This window comes from Anolis carolinensis, chromosome 5 (assembly GCF_035594765.1).
Source record: "Anolis carolinensis isolate JA03-04 chromosome 5, rAnoCar3.1.pri, whole genome shotgun sequence".
Lineage (NCBI taxonomy): Eukaryota > Metazoa > Chordata > Lepidosauria > Squamata > Dactyloidae > Anolis > Anolis carolinensis.
In genome coordinates, this window is record NC_085845.1 from 39,534,342 (window position 1) to 39,550,279 (window position 15,938).

Sequence of the window (15,938 nt, forward strand, 5' to 3'; positions counted from 1 at the left end):
AGGAAATAAAAGTTCAATCCAATTTTCCTTTAAGGAGACAGTAGCATGCTAATGGGACTTGCTGGTAGTGTCCATGGAGGTTGCAGCATGGCTAATGAGACTTCTTTACATGATGCTAGAAAAAGTCTTGCTGCATACCCAACTGGAAGCTGAATGAGCATAATGGCACAACAGCATATTCAACACAGTGTCCTGATTGACAGTGTCAATACAGATTCATGATGATAGTGTCTGTCTGCATTTTATGCTAAGAAACAGTGAAGTAGCTTATTCTCAATATTTTCACTTGAAAATTACAGATACAAGAAGTTCTAATGTTCATGCTGCCCTCCCATTTCATTGAGATATGCTAACAAGTCCAGCACTGTTTATTACAATCCTTTCTCAGAATGTTTGGGTGGGGGAAGGCATTTTCTCACCGCTGTAGCCTTTATATTCTGTTTCCACAGGGAGATTGTTGAACTTTGAATTTTAAAAAAACTCTATGCTAATTCATGCCTATAAAAATAATGGCATACAGTACTTGGAAAGATAAGATGTCACAAAAAATCAGGGGCAAAATAGTGACAAAATCCCTACAGGAAATATACATCATGTTTTTTTATTTTGTGTAAAGCAGATACGGTCTCTTTTTATAAAAGATTCAAGATTAAATGTCACAATAAATGCCAAAGAGAATTAAACCACAAAGGAATGGTAAAGAAAAAAAAACTTGTCTGTAATGCCTGTTTCCTGCATGCCTCAAATAGCGTTGCTGTATGCACTTAGCTTTAATCTTATTTAATATTAATAATAGCAAGTTTTATGTGTGGACTACATTAACATGCCTACTAGCCTACACAGAATCATACAATCATAGAGTTGGAAGAGACCACATGGGCCATCTAGTTCAACCTCCTGTCACATTCAAAGTACCCCTGATAGATAGCCATCCAGCGTCTGTTTAAAAGCCTCCAAAAGAGCAGCCTGAACTACACACTGAGACAGAGAAAAACTTTTATAGTTAGGAAGTTCTTCCTAATGTTTAGGTGAAATCTCTATTCCTGTAATTTGAATGCATTTCTCTGAGTCCTAGTCTCCACAGCAGCAGAAAATAAGCCTGCTCCCTCTTCCTTATGACAGCCTTTCAAATATTAAAACATGACAATCATGTCTCAGCTAAACATACCCAGCAATATAAGCTGCTCCTCATAGGACATGGTCTCCAGACCTTTGATCATTATAGTTGCTCTCCCCTGGATACCTTCAAGCTTTTTAATATGCCTCTTGAATTGTGGTGCCCAGAATTGGACTCAGTATTTCAGGTCAGGTTTAACCAAAGCTGAATACAGAGGCACCATGATTTCCCTTGATCTAGACACTATACTCCTTTTGATGCAGTCCAAAATCCCATTGGTTTTTTATCTGCTGCATCACACTGTTGGATCATGTTCAATTTATTGTTTACAAAGAATCCAAGATCTTTTTCAGATATACTATTGTTATAGGATTCGTCCTACCAGGTTTCAGTGATGCCTATTATATCAAAACTGTTTTGTTGTGCTGACAGTTCTAGTTCATCTTGTTTATTTCATATGCTCGGTGCAGTAGTGGAGAGACAAATAAGCCCATGGGAAATTCCCCCTAGATGGTTATTTGAGATTACTGTCATCTTACTGTTTGGTACTTGTTAATATACATGAAACTTGCTAATCTATTTAATGTACATAATCATACAATGGGGCCTCTGGTGGCACAGTGTGTTAAAGCGCTGAGCTGCTGAACCAAAAGGTCCCAGGTTCAAATCCTGGGAGCGGAATGAGCGCTCGCTGTTAGCCCCAGCTCCTGCCAACCTAGCAGTTTGAAAACATGCAAATGTGAGTAGATCAATAGGTACTGCTCTGGCGGGAAGGTAACGGTGCTCCATGCAGTCATGCCGGCCACATGACCTGGAGATATCTACGGACAATGCCAGCTCTTCAGCTTAGAAATGGAGATGAGCACCAACCCCCAGAGTCTGTCACAACTGGACTTAACGTCAGGGGAAAACCTTTACCTAATCATACAATTAAACAAAGTGACTTTTCTTTAAAAAAAAACAATAAATAGCTAAAGAGCAGATGGAGGTATATGTATTACTTCTGCCTAGTTAACAGTGGCATGGCAGTTGCTGACTCCTAGGTTAGTAAAGCAGTGATTTCATGCCAGGTTTTTGTGTAAATAATAATGGAGTTATCCAAGAGGCTGAACTTATTTTTGGGAGAGGATGTAGCACCTTGATGGCTCCATTAAAATTCATAGTAAGAACTGGAAACTCAAACTGCTGAGTTGATTTCAAAGGAATTAATAGTACCACTCAATTCTGATTTGACCAGACATTATCTGGAATACTGGGTACAGTTCTGGGCACCATGTCCAGGAAATATATTATCAAATTGTTATGTATCCAGAAGAGGACAATTGAAACCATCAAGGGTTTGGAAACCATGCCCTATGGGGGTGGCTTAGATAGTTTAGCTTGAAGGTTAAGAGGAAACATGATTGCCATATTTGAATACTGAAGAAGAAAAGGTTGAGTTGACACGATTTTCATGTTTGAATACTTGAAAGGATGGGATTGGAAGGGAGCAAACTTCCAGATAATCAGAGCTCTTTAGTAGGCTTGTCCGATCGATGGAAAAAATGTTTCAATTCTCGTTTCTAAAGTAGGGGGTGCCGGCGCTTCGATATAGAAAGTATTTCCGAATTTTTCACCCAAAAATTTCGGATATTACTGAAAATTCGTAATAATTCTTAATGTTTCTAAAATGGCGGACGCGCATGCGCAATCGCCAAAAAAAAAAGGAAACTGGGGGGGACTTTTACAGGGCTATCCTCATCAAATTTGGTACAGTGGGAGATCACATTCAACACTCTTTGCTCAACAAATTGCAGAAAGTTTCCTGTCTCCTATGATTTTTGGTGAATTTTCATAACTTTTTATAATACACTATTTTTCAATATTTGAAGAAACCTGTTCCTGGTTTGAAAGTCTTATTTCCTGTTCAATTGGGTTCTTATTACTGTGAAAGTCCCTCTTCTACTTGTGTAGACTTTGGATTAGAAACGCAGCACACGCCAAGCAATGCCTTGGCAGGAGTGCCACTGTCCTTTGAAAACTATAAATTGCCTTTGAACTTTTTGATCTATGGTGCCACTGGCTGACCTTGTGATTGCCAAAATGAAACTCTGGCCGAGGACTTTGGATTAGAAACGCAGCACACGCCAAGCAATGCCTTGACAGGATTGGCAATGTCCTTTGGAAACTATTTCTTCCAATGTACCTTTTTAGGTTTGAAAACAATGTGTGTCTTTGTGATTGATGCAATAACACTCAGCCCGGGGGCTTGGGATTACAAACGGAGCGTGAGGGAAGCAATGCCCTCGCAGGAACGCACACGTCCTTTGGAAACTCTAACTTCCAATGTTCCCCCCTTTTAGGATTGCTAAGAAGGGCTGATCTAGTGATTGCTAAATTCAAAAAAAAAGGCAGAGGTCTTTAGAAATGGAGCGTCAGGAAAGTAATGCCTTGGCACCCACGTCCTTTTAAAAATAAAAATTGCCTAAAGCCACAGCAAGGACTCTGCCAGATTCCACAAGCCCCAAGCCAATTTCCCCCCCAAAAAAACACACAATATCCAGTCAGCAACAACAGCCAGCCCTTAACAGACCCAACCCCCAGAACACTTAGCCCTCTCTCCCCTCAATGCAGGCGGCTTGATTCCCAGGGCAGCGCGAACCACCCTCTCTGCTCGGTAACCCAGCCCCAAATGGCTTGCCTGGGTTGGGGAGGTTTTTTTTATAGAGATCTTACACGTGGACACGGAGGACGCTACCCCCACCTTTTCCAGCCATCGTGGAAGTCTCTGATTGGCCAGGGAGCGGTGGCCATTTTAGGCTGCGCTAGGCTCCCATTCAAGTTAGGTTGCAGAAACAAAAAAAAATAAAAAAAATATTTTTTAAAAAATATATAAAAAAAATTTTGGAGGAAAAAATTTAACAAAACATTAAGACACAATTAGAGAATGGGCCAACGATGGTACGAATTACATTGCCAGTTGCGCCCAGGGACAACGTTTCAATACTCAGTTCAAAAAGCGAGCACATTCCGAAACAATCCCGAAATAAGAATCATAACGAATTTTTGGACAACCCTACTCTTTAGACAGTGGAATACATTGCTTCATGGTATGGTGGAATTTCCTCCTCTGTAGGTTTTCTAAACAGAGGCTGGATAGCAATATATCAGGAATTCTTTGATTGTATGCTCCTGCAAGTTAAGGAGTTGTTCCTGCGTGGTGAGGGTTTCTTCCAATTCCATGATTAAAACTTAGAAGGAATTTACTTTATCCATCAACATAAATTCCGCTAGCCCTCTTTGACGGTATGACTGCAGGTGCTCATATTAGAGTCCCATGCTTGAGAGCCTAAGATCAACATATAAGCTGTTCAGGAGACATGTTATTCAAGGATGATCCCTCTGGAATCTTAGGAATATGGAACTGAAGCTATTATTGAACAGAACCAGAGGTAAGAATGAGTGCATCCATTTCTGTCCTCTTTTATTTCCTTCCCACCATTTCCCTCCTTTCACTTTGGCTAACTCAGAATTAGATCATTAATGTAGATGTCTGATCACAGAGCTTTTGAAATCAGATGAAGGCCTAATGAAATGGCCTTAGGGCCATGGGTTGGTCACCTTCTCCAAAATATAATGTGAGTATTATTGAACTTTAAATATTTTATTGAATATTACACATCAATTTACCATTCAGCTAAACAGCAGTGCTTTATCTACTTAAATGATGAAATGATTTCCCCCTCACACACACACAAATTATTATTCTATGTATTCTGTACCTAGAATATTTGGTTTTGATGATGACCAGAAAATCTTTGGGATTATAGAATCAAAGTATGACCTTGAATTGCACTTTCCTAAGGTTCCAATTCCAGTTATCAATGTTTCCAGGCGATTATTTCAATTTTTCTCTTCATTTTTAATAGCTTATTCATCTTGCATGCCATTTTACCTTCTCTAGTATATGGTTGTTTTACCTTGACCATTCATCTCTGATGTGACACTTTGTCAAATGCTTTATTGAAAATGTAAGCACATTAATTCAATAGGTTTCCACGGATCTGTCATAACTGTAATATCCGATAAACTCTCCCAAAAGATTAGTTGAGGTTGACTTCCCATATGCATCTCTTCAAGCAGAGTCTTGGCAAGTTTCTACCACTTTCTTACTACAGCTTTCAAGACTTTATAAGTGACTTATTAGTAGTGGTGTTCATATTAATATTATTATTAATTTATATCCCATTTTTCTCCCCATAATGGGGCTCAAGATGACTAACAATGTGTTAGAAACAATACAAGCTAAAAGCAATATACATTTCAAAATAAAATGTAAATGTAAGATGAAAAATCAATTAAACAACTTGTAAATTAAAGCTAACATTAAATATATTTAAAATGTGTTTTAAAAACTACATAACCTACAAATGATATGTATGAGGAATTCAATTTTAGCTTGTGAATTTTATCTGCATTTGTCAGTAAATTTTAACCTGCATTTTAACGCTGTGTATCTTGTATTTTAATAATGTTTTATCTCTTTGTTTTAATGATGTTGTACCCCATCTCGAGCCACAAAAGAAACTAGTAATAAATGCATCATCATCATCATCATCATCATCATCTTCTTCTTCTTCTTCTTCTTCTTCTTTCTTTTGATTGGTTTGTTTCAGAGAGTTGACTCTTCCTAGCATGGCCTGTGGCAAACCGTATTTCTGCTGCGGAATCAACATATTGACACATGACTTTGGGTGTGATTGGAAGGAATAATAACATGTGAAATGTCTGTGCAGTAACAGTTAAAACATGTTTTGGCATGAATTGTTGAATTGCAACCTCCAGAAAATACAGGAAATAGCCAAATATTTCGGTACACAAATGACAGAAACTGGCACAGAATCAGTGTAGTGGGGGCTATAACTGTAAAATCAAATTGTCAGAAAGGTACTTATCTGTTGGGTTTATATCCTGTGATTCCAGATAGCTAGAATAAAATGATGATGATTATTTTTGCTCATTTCATTGCCCAAAACATGTGTCACAGGAAGATATTTCAAAAGTTTACTCCCTAACAAGAAGCATTGCAATACTTTCGGCAGACTGTTTCAGCAATTCTTATTATAGTCAGGTCTCTGCATCCATAGATTCTTTAGGCAACCTTTTGCAGCTTGAAAATGGGTTTTTAAATAAAAAATAAAAATAAAACTTTGGGGTTTTTTTTCATTTTATGTAACAGATACTACTTTTATATCCACTGTCCTGGAATCAAAATGCAATATGTATTTCAAATGGTGAAGCAGAATGAGGGTTAAGTATATGTGTCTGTGTAGTATCATTCAAAACCAGGTGGACAGCTAAGGTTTTTTGCCCAATGATGCTCTGAAATTCTCTGAGTGTTGATTACATTTTGTGAGAAATGACTCCTCTTTTGTGAACCTCATAAACAGCCTTGTTAAATGAGGTATAACGTACTGAGCACAACTCAGCAGGAATTGCATCATTGACCAACTGGCTAGCAGTGTAACATAAGTAATGTATTAATCAATGTTCACCCAAGGCTTTCTTAGGAACTATGCCCAAAGGGGATACACGATAATCAGGAAATGGGGGGAGGGGGACAAAGGGCCTATAACACGACCCTCATTCAACTCCTTACAGCTCTTATCTCTAAGACTATGTTCTAGGTCCCTAACAGAGCTCAAGTTCCTGGACATGATTGGTCTGCGTATTTCTGTATTCAGCTGATGAAGCATATTACCACTTGAAGTGGCAGCACTGGCATGCCCCATTAAAAAGGAAGAGCTGGGATGTGGCATCTGTTTATCCAAGAACAGCAGTCCTCCCGAAACTGTCCCCCTGTTTGCATGGGAATCCTGCAGGAAGCCTTGATGCCTAGGGGACTCCCAAAACCCCACAAGGCCAAGCAGAAATAATAGTCATGTTGTCTAGGCTTCTAGACCTACCACTGAAGATATCAAGGGCTGTTGCCTCACCTATGCTGGCAGGACCTCCCCCGTCCCCCGACAGCTAATTCAGATTGCATATCCTCATGGTGTGCACTGCTGAGGCCAGCAACTTCCTAAGCATCCATGCACTCTTCAATACTCCCTAAATGAGACATGGCAGACTAATTAAAATTTTCTTCCCCTCTCCCTGTTTCTTATTACCACTGGACAAGGTAGCCGTCCCTTGTCAGTTGTCAAATTATTCAATCTTGGCTAAGATGAAAGTTTGCTCTGCCCTCTTCTCTTCACTGTCTGAATCTGAACTGGACTGGTCTGTGTCCTTTGGCATGTTTTTGGAGCCAGTCATTTTCTTTTAGAGCCTCCATAACCTTTTTTGGGTGGCTTTCTAACTGGAAACAGGAAAGAAGATCTTCAAATTTAATTTCAACTACAACATCACTTGGTATTTCTACCTGAACATGTTCTGAGGATTCACCACAGAAGAATTCTATTAAAAATTCAGCATTCAAGATTGGATAATTGTCAAGTTGCTGGCTTTACAGTGTCCCTTCAAAATGGCCTCGAAACTAAGAAAATGGCTGCTGGGCCACAAGTCCAAAATGGCTGCCATGCAGCCTAAAACCCATGAGGTCAAGATGACCACTGCAATATGTGCTTGCCATGAGACTAAGATGGCAGCCATGAATACTAGATGTATACTGAGCTGGCCTCCACCGCTTATTACCAAGATACCAAATTGGGCCAGGCACAATTCCTGCACCTGCATAAAACTCCTGCATAATTTAAGGGTGAGTGCTTTTGAAATAGCCTTTGAAATAAGTTCTTATGAGCTAGACAACTGGCAAAAGGGAAAATGGCAAAAAAATCATGAAAGAACTCTCAGAGATGTTATCTTCAATGGAATGGAATATAAGACGAGATATTAAAACTCTCCAATGGGAATTGAAATGGGTGCATAAGGAGATCTGTGAAGAAAATTACTCACCAAGTGAATGGAGATTTTAAACCTCCATTGGTTGTTGTAGCTTTCACTACTATGGATGATATTACTTTTTTCTATTTTTTTTAGTGTTCAATTTTTTAATAAATATAGAATTTATTCATTGCTGTGAAATTATAGAAAAGATGGGTAAAACAATCTTTAAAATAAGGGAATAACTAATGGACATAATGTAAACATGGGCAATTACAGAAATAGACTGAATCACATCAGAATTAAATCATATTTCAGACTTTCTGAATAGCTCTCTATCAATAATGCAAAGTATACCTATACTCAACTATATATAATATTTACTGAAGACAAACTATGGTTAATTATTAAAATAATTTATATTAGTAATTGTACGCTAACAATGAAGTTATATGATATTCCATCTCACAAAGGTTAGTTATATCTTTATTCAATTATTTAATAAAGAGATGGCTAAAGCCAAGATTTTCTAACCATGATATTAAAAGTAAAGTCCTTTGCAAATAAAAAAAGCCAAGAAAGTAGCCATGACCTGAATATGTGCAAGGGCCATATGAGGCTATTTTCATTTTTTTCCCCTTAGCAATTTCAAGGCCATCAAAGCTCTTCTGGATTTAAAAATGTTTTTTGAAAATACCTAACAATCAGAGAGTGTCTGTTTTTAAGCATAAGGGCAGCTGTAGCCTTACTTTGAAATACAAAAAAACCTGAAACACTTTCCTATATTTTAACAATTTAATTTTGAAACAATTTTAAAAATTCTATACACCATATACTCCATTTTCTCAAAGTTGATCCATCATGCTTTATCTGAAATAAACATATCAATTCCCAAAATGGAGCAATATGTTTAAATTTTCATTTTGGGAGGTTGGGGTTAGGACTAAAATTAGGAGGATATTAGCTACGTGACACAGACGATTTTTACCTCCTCAACTCTAATACATGGTTAGGGCCCTTCCAGGGTGCTTACAGACATCCCTTTAATCCAGAAACATTAGTGTTTTAAAAATACGAATGTTCCCGGGTCCTAATCTACACATACGCTTTCTGGGGCAGGTGTCCAGATGCGCTCCCAGATCTTTCCAGGAGAACACCCAGATGCCCTAACTCCCTCCCCAATCCCTCCAAACCCCTTTCAAAAATAAAATAACTTAGCTGGCCTCCATTAGAGTGGTGCCAGAGCTCTCCTGGCACATAGGAATGATGCCCAGGAGAAGGGGTGTGGGAACAATTTTCCTTCGCCCCCCTTTTTCCTTGTGTATCATTCCTATGAGTCAGGATTCATCCATTCATCCTTAAACCTACACCTGTTGATAAACTCTACAAGTTAGCTGGCACTGCCCCTCTTGACGTGCGATGGGAAGTTGCTGCTAACTGCGAGAGAAAAAAGGTCGAACATTGTGAAAGCCACCCACTGCATGACTCTCAGCCTCCTCCTACCAGACTCAAATCAAGGAAGGACTTCATGAGAACCACCACTCCACTTGATGTTCCTCCAGCAGCAGCAAGGGTGTCTCTCTGGGCAGCTAAACCTGGCAATTCTAACTGGATGGCCCCCCACGAGGGTCTTCCTCCAGGGGCAAACCAAGAATGGGCAACTTGGAAGTCCCTAAACAGACTGAGAAGCGGAGTGGGCAGATCAAAAGACAATCTGGCAAGATGGCACTACCTGGAGGAATCCTCCACCTTGTGTGACTGTGGAGCAGAACAAACAACTCCGCATATGCCCACAATGCCCTGCCTCATGTACGGAGGAGGAGTTGTTTAAAGCTACGGACAATGCAGTTGGTGTTGCCCGCTTTTGGTCCAAAACTATTTAGTTGCTTGTGATTTCCTTTTTTCCCCCCCATCATTTTGAAATGTATTTGTCGTGCAATGCTTTTGACACGAAATAAACAAATGAGTCAGGAGAGCTCCAGCATCACTCTAATGGAGGCCAGGTAAGTTATTTTAGTTTTTAAAGGGGTTTGGGGGGTTTGGGGAGGGGGTTAGGGTGTCCTCACCGCTTTCCGGGCTAATTTAGCCTGGAATAACATGGGTCTTCTGTTTGGACTGCCCTCTCAAAAATTCCAGAACTTTTGAGGGAGCAGTCCAGATAGCAGAAGTATTGGATTTGTCCCACGCCTTCCAAGAAGACACGGAATAAACCCACTAACAAATCAATTCACCACAAACCAGGGTCTTCCTTGTTTGTGGCGAAAGAATTTGTGTTTCTCTGGGATGTCATCTGGATGGTCCCCTTTTATTTGCGGGAACTCCCACATTAAAGGGGCTGTCTGAATGGATCCTCAGACAAACCATATATCCCAGGATTTGATTCCAGTTTTTTTGTTTATCCCAGATTATCTGGCAGTGCGGGCTCATATAATCCAGTTTAAAACAGAAAACCTGGGATCAGATCCTGGGATGTAGGGCTGGGCTGGAAGGGCCCTTAGACAAAGGTTTGGGATAAATGTGTTGTCGAAGGCTTTCATGGCCGGGATCACAGGGTTGTTGTATGTCTTTCGGGCTGTGTGGCCATGTTCCAGAAGCATTCTCTCCTGACGTTTCACCCACATCTATGGCAGGCATCCTCAGACCTCACAACCTCTGAGGATGCCTGCCATAGATGTGGGCGAAACGTCAGGAGAGAATGCTTCTGGAACATGGCCACACAGCCCGAAAGACATACAACAACCCTGTTTGGGATAAATTTGGAGATTTTAGAATCAATGCATGTAAGGCCCTTTCTGAACTGCCATGTAATCTGGATTATCAAAGCAGACAATCCACATTAACTGCTTTGAACTGGATTATCTGAGTCCACAATGCCATATAATCAAGTTCAAAGCAGATGATTTGGATTTCATATGACAGTTTAAAAGGGGCCTAGAACATCAGATAAATGAACCTTCTCAGCAACAAGGAACAGATACCTAAGTAGGCCCACAAATCCCAAATTATGTTCTGAGAAAGAAAATTTAATTTAGCAGGATTGAGGAAGAAAACAGATGATAAGCTAAAATTATGGCCATGGAAATAGTTCTGCGTGTAAGGAGCAATATCAGTGTTGACTAAAGGTTATAGAATTAGCTGTTTGATTTGATAAAAATTAGAAGACAGGAAAATGTAATTATTCTTATAATGTATATGTGAACCGTCTTTCAGGTATGGAGGGATGATATGGTTGGAGTGTGTGTGTGTGTGTGTGTGTGTGTGTGTGTGTGTGTGTGTATATATATATATATATATATATATATATATATATATATATATATGGAGGATTTGAAGGGTAAGGAAGGATAACAAAACTGATGAACTTATATGAGGAAATATGGTAACTTATATAGGAAAGTACGGTAACTGCCACCAACGTGAAGTAATGTCTTTTAAAGTAGGTGATGAATAGTCAAAGGTAATGACTTTCCCTCAGGCTCTGAGTGAGGCAAGGAGACTGATCTTTATGAACAACAAAATTCAAGTTTATTTGTACATAAGCGTGTGGTTCCAATATATATATGTTCAGGATCTTAAGTTACAGTACAGTCTTGTTTGAATGAATATTTCTTAAACAACTTCTTTCAGAATGCAACAGATTAAACTCCTGGTCAGCTTATATCTCCAGCCTTTCCCTGAATGACACTAGCTGCCGTCTCTGCCTGTGTAAGCCTCAATTTCCTAATTTTCCAAGCTTTAAAAGAGTAGCTTCTACCCAGCTAACTTCAATAGCTCCCTACTTCTTCAGAAGTCTAAACAGCAACCATTTTTTTTTTCAAAAGGGTAAGCTTTAACTGCCAACTAAGTGTCAGGACCCAGGCTGCGGAGCACCAATAACCATGCGCAGAGACCAGAATCTATCTAATATCTTTATTAAAGGAATATATAAAGTCAATAAAAACAAGTGTAGAATATAGTTCAGAAGTAGACCTTTCAGGAAAGGTCAAATATAGTCCAGGAAATCAATGTCCAATATGAGATATTAGAGTCCAAAGTTATAATCCAACAACCGAAACACACACTTTGCCGAGCAAAGTGTGGGGAAATGACAGGGTCCTTTAGTCCAATGGAGCTTGACAACAAGGCTGGAAAACAAACTAGATTCTTGGCAAACAAGACTTGATTCGAGGCAACAAGAAGCAAGAAGCAAGAACTGGGTCCGTGGCGAGGTCCGGGGAATAAGGCAGGCTTGGAACAAGAACAAGGTCCTGGAAACAAGGAACAGGAGTAGCGTAGTCCACACATGATCTCACTCCCGAAGCTGACGAATTGACTCCGCAAGGATCTCCTTGCGGGTAAACACCTATATAGGATCTTGTTTTCCCGCCAAGGAACACTTTCCCTGGGGAACAAGAAGTGAAACCCATACTGTGTCCAGATGCATGACTCCTTAAGATTTCCCAAGGGAAACAGGCTTAATCAGCTAATTGTCTGGCAGCGATTCTGGCGCTTCGGCGCTTCGCCTCCCTAGTGCCTCTATCTCGATTATAATTATCCTTACGAGAGAACGGGGGAGAATTCTGCCCAAGGCTTGTTTGGCTGACTTCTGGAAGGCAAACATCTTGCAGGTGCAAGGGCTCCAATTCTGGCTGAAACGGTGGGAAACCCAAGTTTTCCTCTTCTTCTGCCACAATAGTACTAGGAAGGGGACTACATGGCCCATGAGACATCACACTAAGCCACGCCCCCTTCTCCTCCAGAGAGAGCTTACGTTGCCATGGCAACCCGTTGAACACAGCTGGCTTCCATGTGAGACCTGTCTTCATCAATACATAACTCCCCTTTTTTCCTTTTAATAAACAAATAAAATCATATCAATAATTCCCATTAACTCATAACATCCTTACAGTATACAGTCTTACTCCTGAGTAAATTTTAAGAAAGATTCCCTGGATATTTGAAAAAGCCACCATGATTTTCTGCGCTTATCCAAACTATACAAAAGGCAAAACTGTCAGTTTTGTGTTTCATCTGGATAGTTGTTCCCTAAAGCACTACTGCATATTACAGCTTCAGAGGAGAGTTGCAGCCATTTAATAATCCTGTATGTTGGGAGTTTGACAGTTTCTTTCATGTACACATCAGTTCTGTGACACATTCTGAAACAAACATGTTCTTTAACTTTCACTTCCATCAACTTGATTATTTTTTCAGACAAAAACTCCAATCAGGAAACCAGGCAACATCATAGACTTTATCAAACACTATGGTTACAGAGGGAGGAACTACTGATCAAATGCATGTGGATATGGTATATATCGGAATCTTCTGTTCTTTAATACAGAATTGAACTCTGTGGTTGAAATACTATCAACATATTCTGCCATTAAGGCTGGGCCCATGAGGGATAAAAAAGAAACATTCTCCCTAAAATAGCAGCTTCACATTGAGTTCTCTTACTATCATGACACAGTTATAGAAATGCATTCTTAACAAACTCACATATCTCCCATGAGTTCCATTTCACAACACTGCCTGCCATAAGGGAGGCAGAAAAACAGAAAATGATTATCCCACATCATGAGTTTCCATAATTGCCATTCTACACAGAAGAACTGCTAAATATATGGTTGTCATTTTTACCACCAATGCCCTATTCACATGTCACAGCAAGATAGGGTTCAGAAGGTACCTTTCCGTATGATGAGAAAGCAGCATGACAGTGTACAGGGCTTTATTACTTCTGGCTGAAATTTGAACAATTTGTTTGTTCTGGGATGGGATTTATACTTCTTCCCCAAACCAGAGAAACAACATTTATCCTGGTTTCTTTCCTGGACTTTTGATGAGTTAGCAGGAACCAGATAATAACACACTAGCTTACCCATAGGAATCTAGGGTACTCACTAATTTCTGATAGCTAAACATGTTTGTCATTGCATCTATTCTATTCTAAGGTTATAAAACCATTATGATATATTTTAAGCAGAGTTTGTAAATGCTGAGTCAATTGTCTTTCTCTGCCAATATAAAGTCACTAGATTTTCTGATTCCCACTGAAATTAATCTCATTCTTTAACATGTTAAGGTTCAAATTGTATAATATGTTTGAGTGGGTGCCATATGCTCTGGCAGATTCGGTAAAACAGGGAAGCATAATATTTTTATGTGAACATTTTCTGATGCATTTTTGTACTTTTATTTTGACATTCAAAAAAACACAAAAAAATCAATTAATAGTTCTCTGCCACTTTGCATATTAGTTTAAGAAGCTCCTACTAAAATGTAAACCACTATGATTTCTTCCCATCACTAATGGGAAGAAATGGAGAAATGCCAAAATGTATTCTTATTTCTGTGGAGAATAGTTAGTGTGAATCAGACTATCCATGCAATATTTCTGCACTTTCAGCTACTGTAGATACATTCTATTCACAATATATGGCCGCTACCCAATGACAGGATCACCCAGTGGTGCAGTGATTTAAACTGTTGAGGTACTGAAGTTGCTGATTGAAAAGTTGGTGGTTCGAATCCAGGGAACTGGGTGAGCTCCCACTGTTAGCCCCAGCTTCTACCAACCTAGCAGTCTGAAAACGTACAAATCAATAGGTACTGCTCAGGTGGGAAGGTAATGGTGCTCCATGCAGTCATGCTGGCCACATGACCTTGGAGGTGTCTACAGACAACGCCGGGTCTTCAGCTTAGAAATGACGATGATAACCAACCCACAGAGTCAGACACAACTAGGCTTAATGTCAGGGGAAAACCTTTATCTTTATCTTTACCCAATGACATTATTCCACTAGGGCAAATAATATTGCACTTACACATACCAGCTCTAGTCTATCTAGAAAACATGAATTAAAATAAGACTCCAGTTTAAAAAATCAGAGGAATAAGCAGTTGCATGAGCAGTCATTCCTGATTCTGAGTACCTGTGGTTTCACCTATCCACATCTCACAAATTATGCAATTTCTAGAACTTTTCTAGTTTCTCTTGATAATTCTATGGCATTTTTCCACTGATAGTTACCATAAAATCACCACATTCTCACTCCTGCAGGGTGACTCTGTGGCAACTTCCAGTGAAAGTCATTAATTTCAATAGGATTTGTTATTATCCACAGCTTCCAATCAGTTTTGTACATTTGCACAACTCATTACACAACCAGTTTCACAACTGGCTACATAGTAATGTGCACAAATGGAAAAATCAACTCAACTCTCCTAGGCCACTGTTTTCCTTTACTAATGTTGCACTGGATATCTTTGGCCTAATTCCTATTGTTATTCCTAATTAAAGAAGATCCATGGAATCAAATGATTTTTTCTGTGTTGACAATTGATTCAATGAGGTTACTTGAGTTGAGATAAACCAGCAGGATTTCAGCAGCTCATAATATGTATATGCAAATATAGCGGGAGGACAATATGAACTATCCTATTTGTTTTGTTGTTTCAAATACGAAAATATATCAGAAAGACCTATGCTTTAATATCATAGGTATCCTTTTATATTGTAAATATAAAGTCAAATTATTTTAGAGACATACAGCCTCATCCTAGTATTTATGCAAAGAGAACTAAGTGCCTGGGGGAAAATGATTGCTTTCTTCTCACAAATATGTAGAAAATCTTAGCGTTTGAGCTTTAAAACATATTGTGCACCAGCTGGGAAATCTGACAGAGGTATTACAGCAGGTGAGTAGAATAGATGCAGTGAGAGAGCTGAAGCCTAACAAATAATTGCCCTCTTAACCTGTTGCAACTTGCACTTCCCTCTTTCCCACTGTATCTGCATTATCTTTCTGTCTTGATAATACTTGTTTTAATTTGTTTGGTTGCTCCAGCTAAAATTTTCAAATGTTGCACTGTGAAGAGTCTCATGATAAACCGCTTTCCACCTGATCTTTATATTTTTAACCTGGACCCTAGAGAGAGTTAGTTGCCTGAGCATCAAAATGTAATCCTGTGTTTT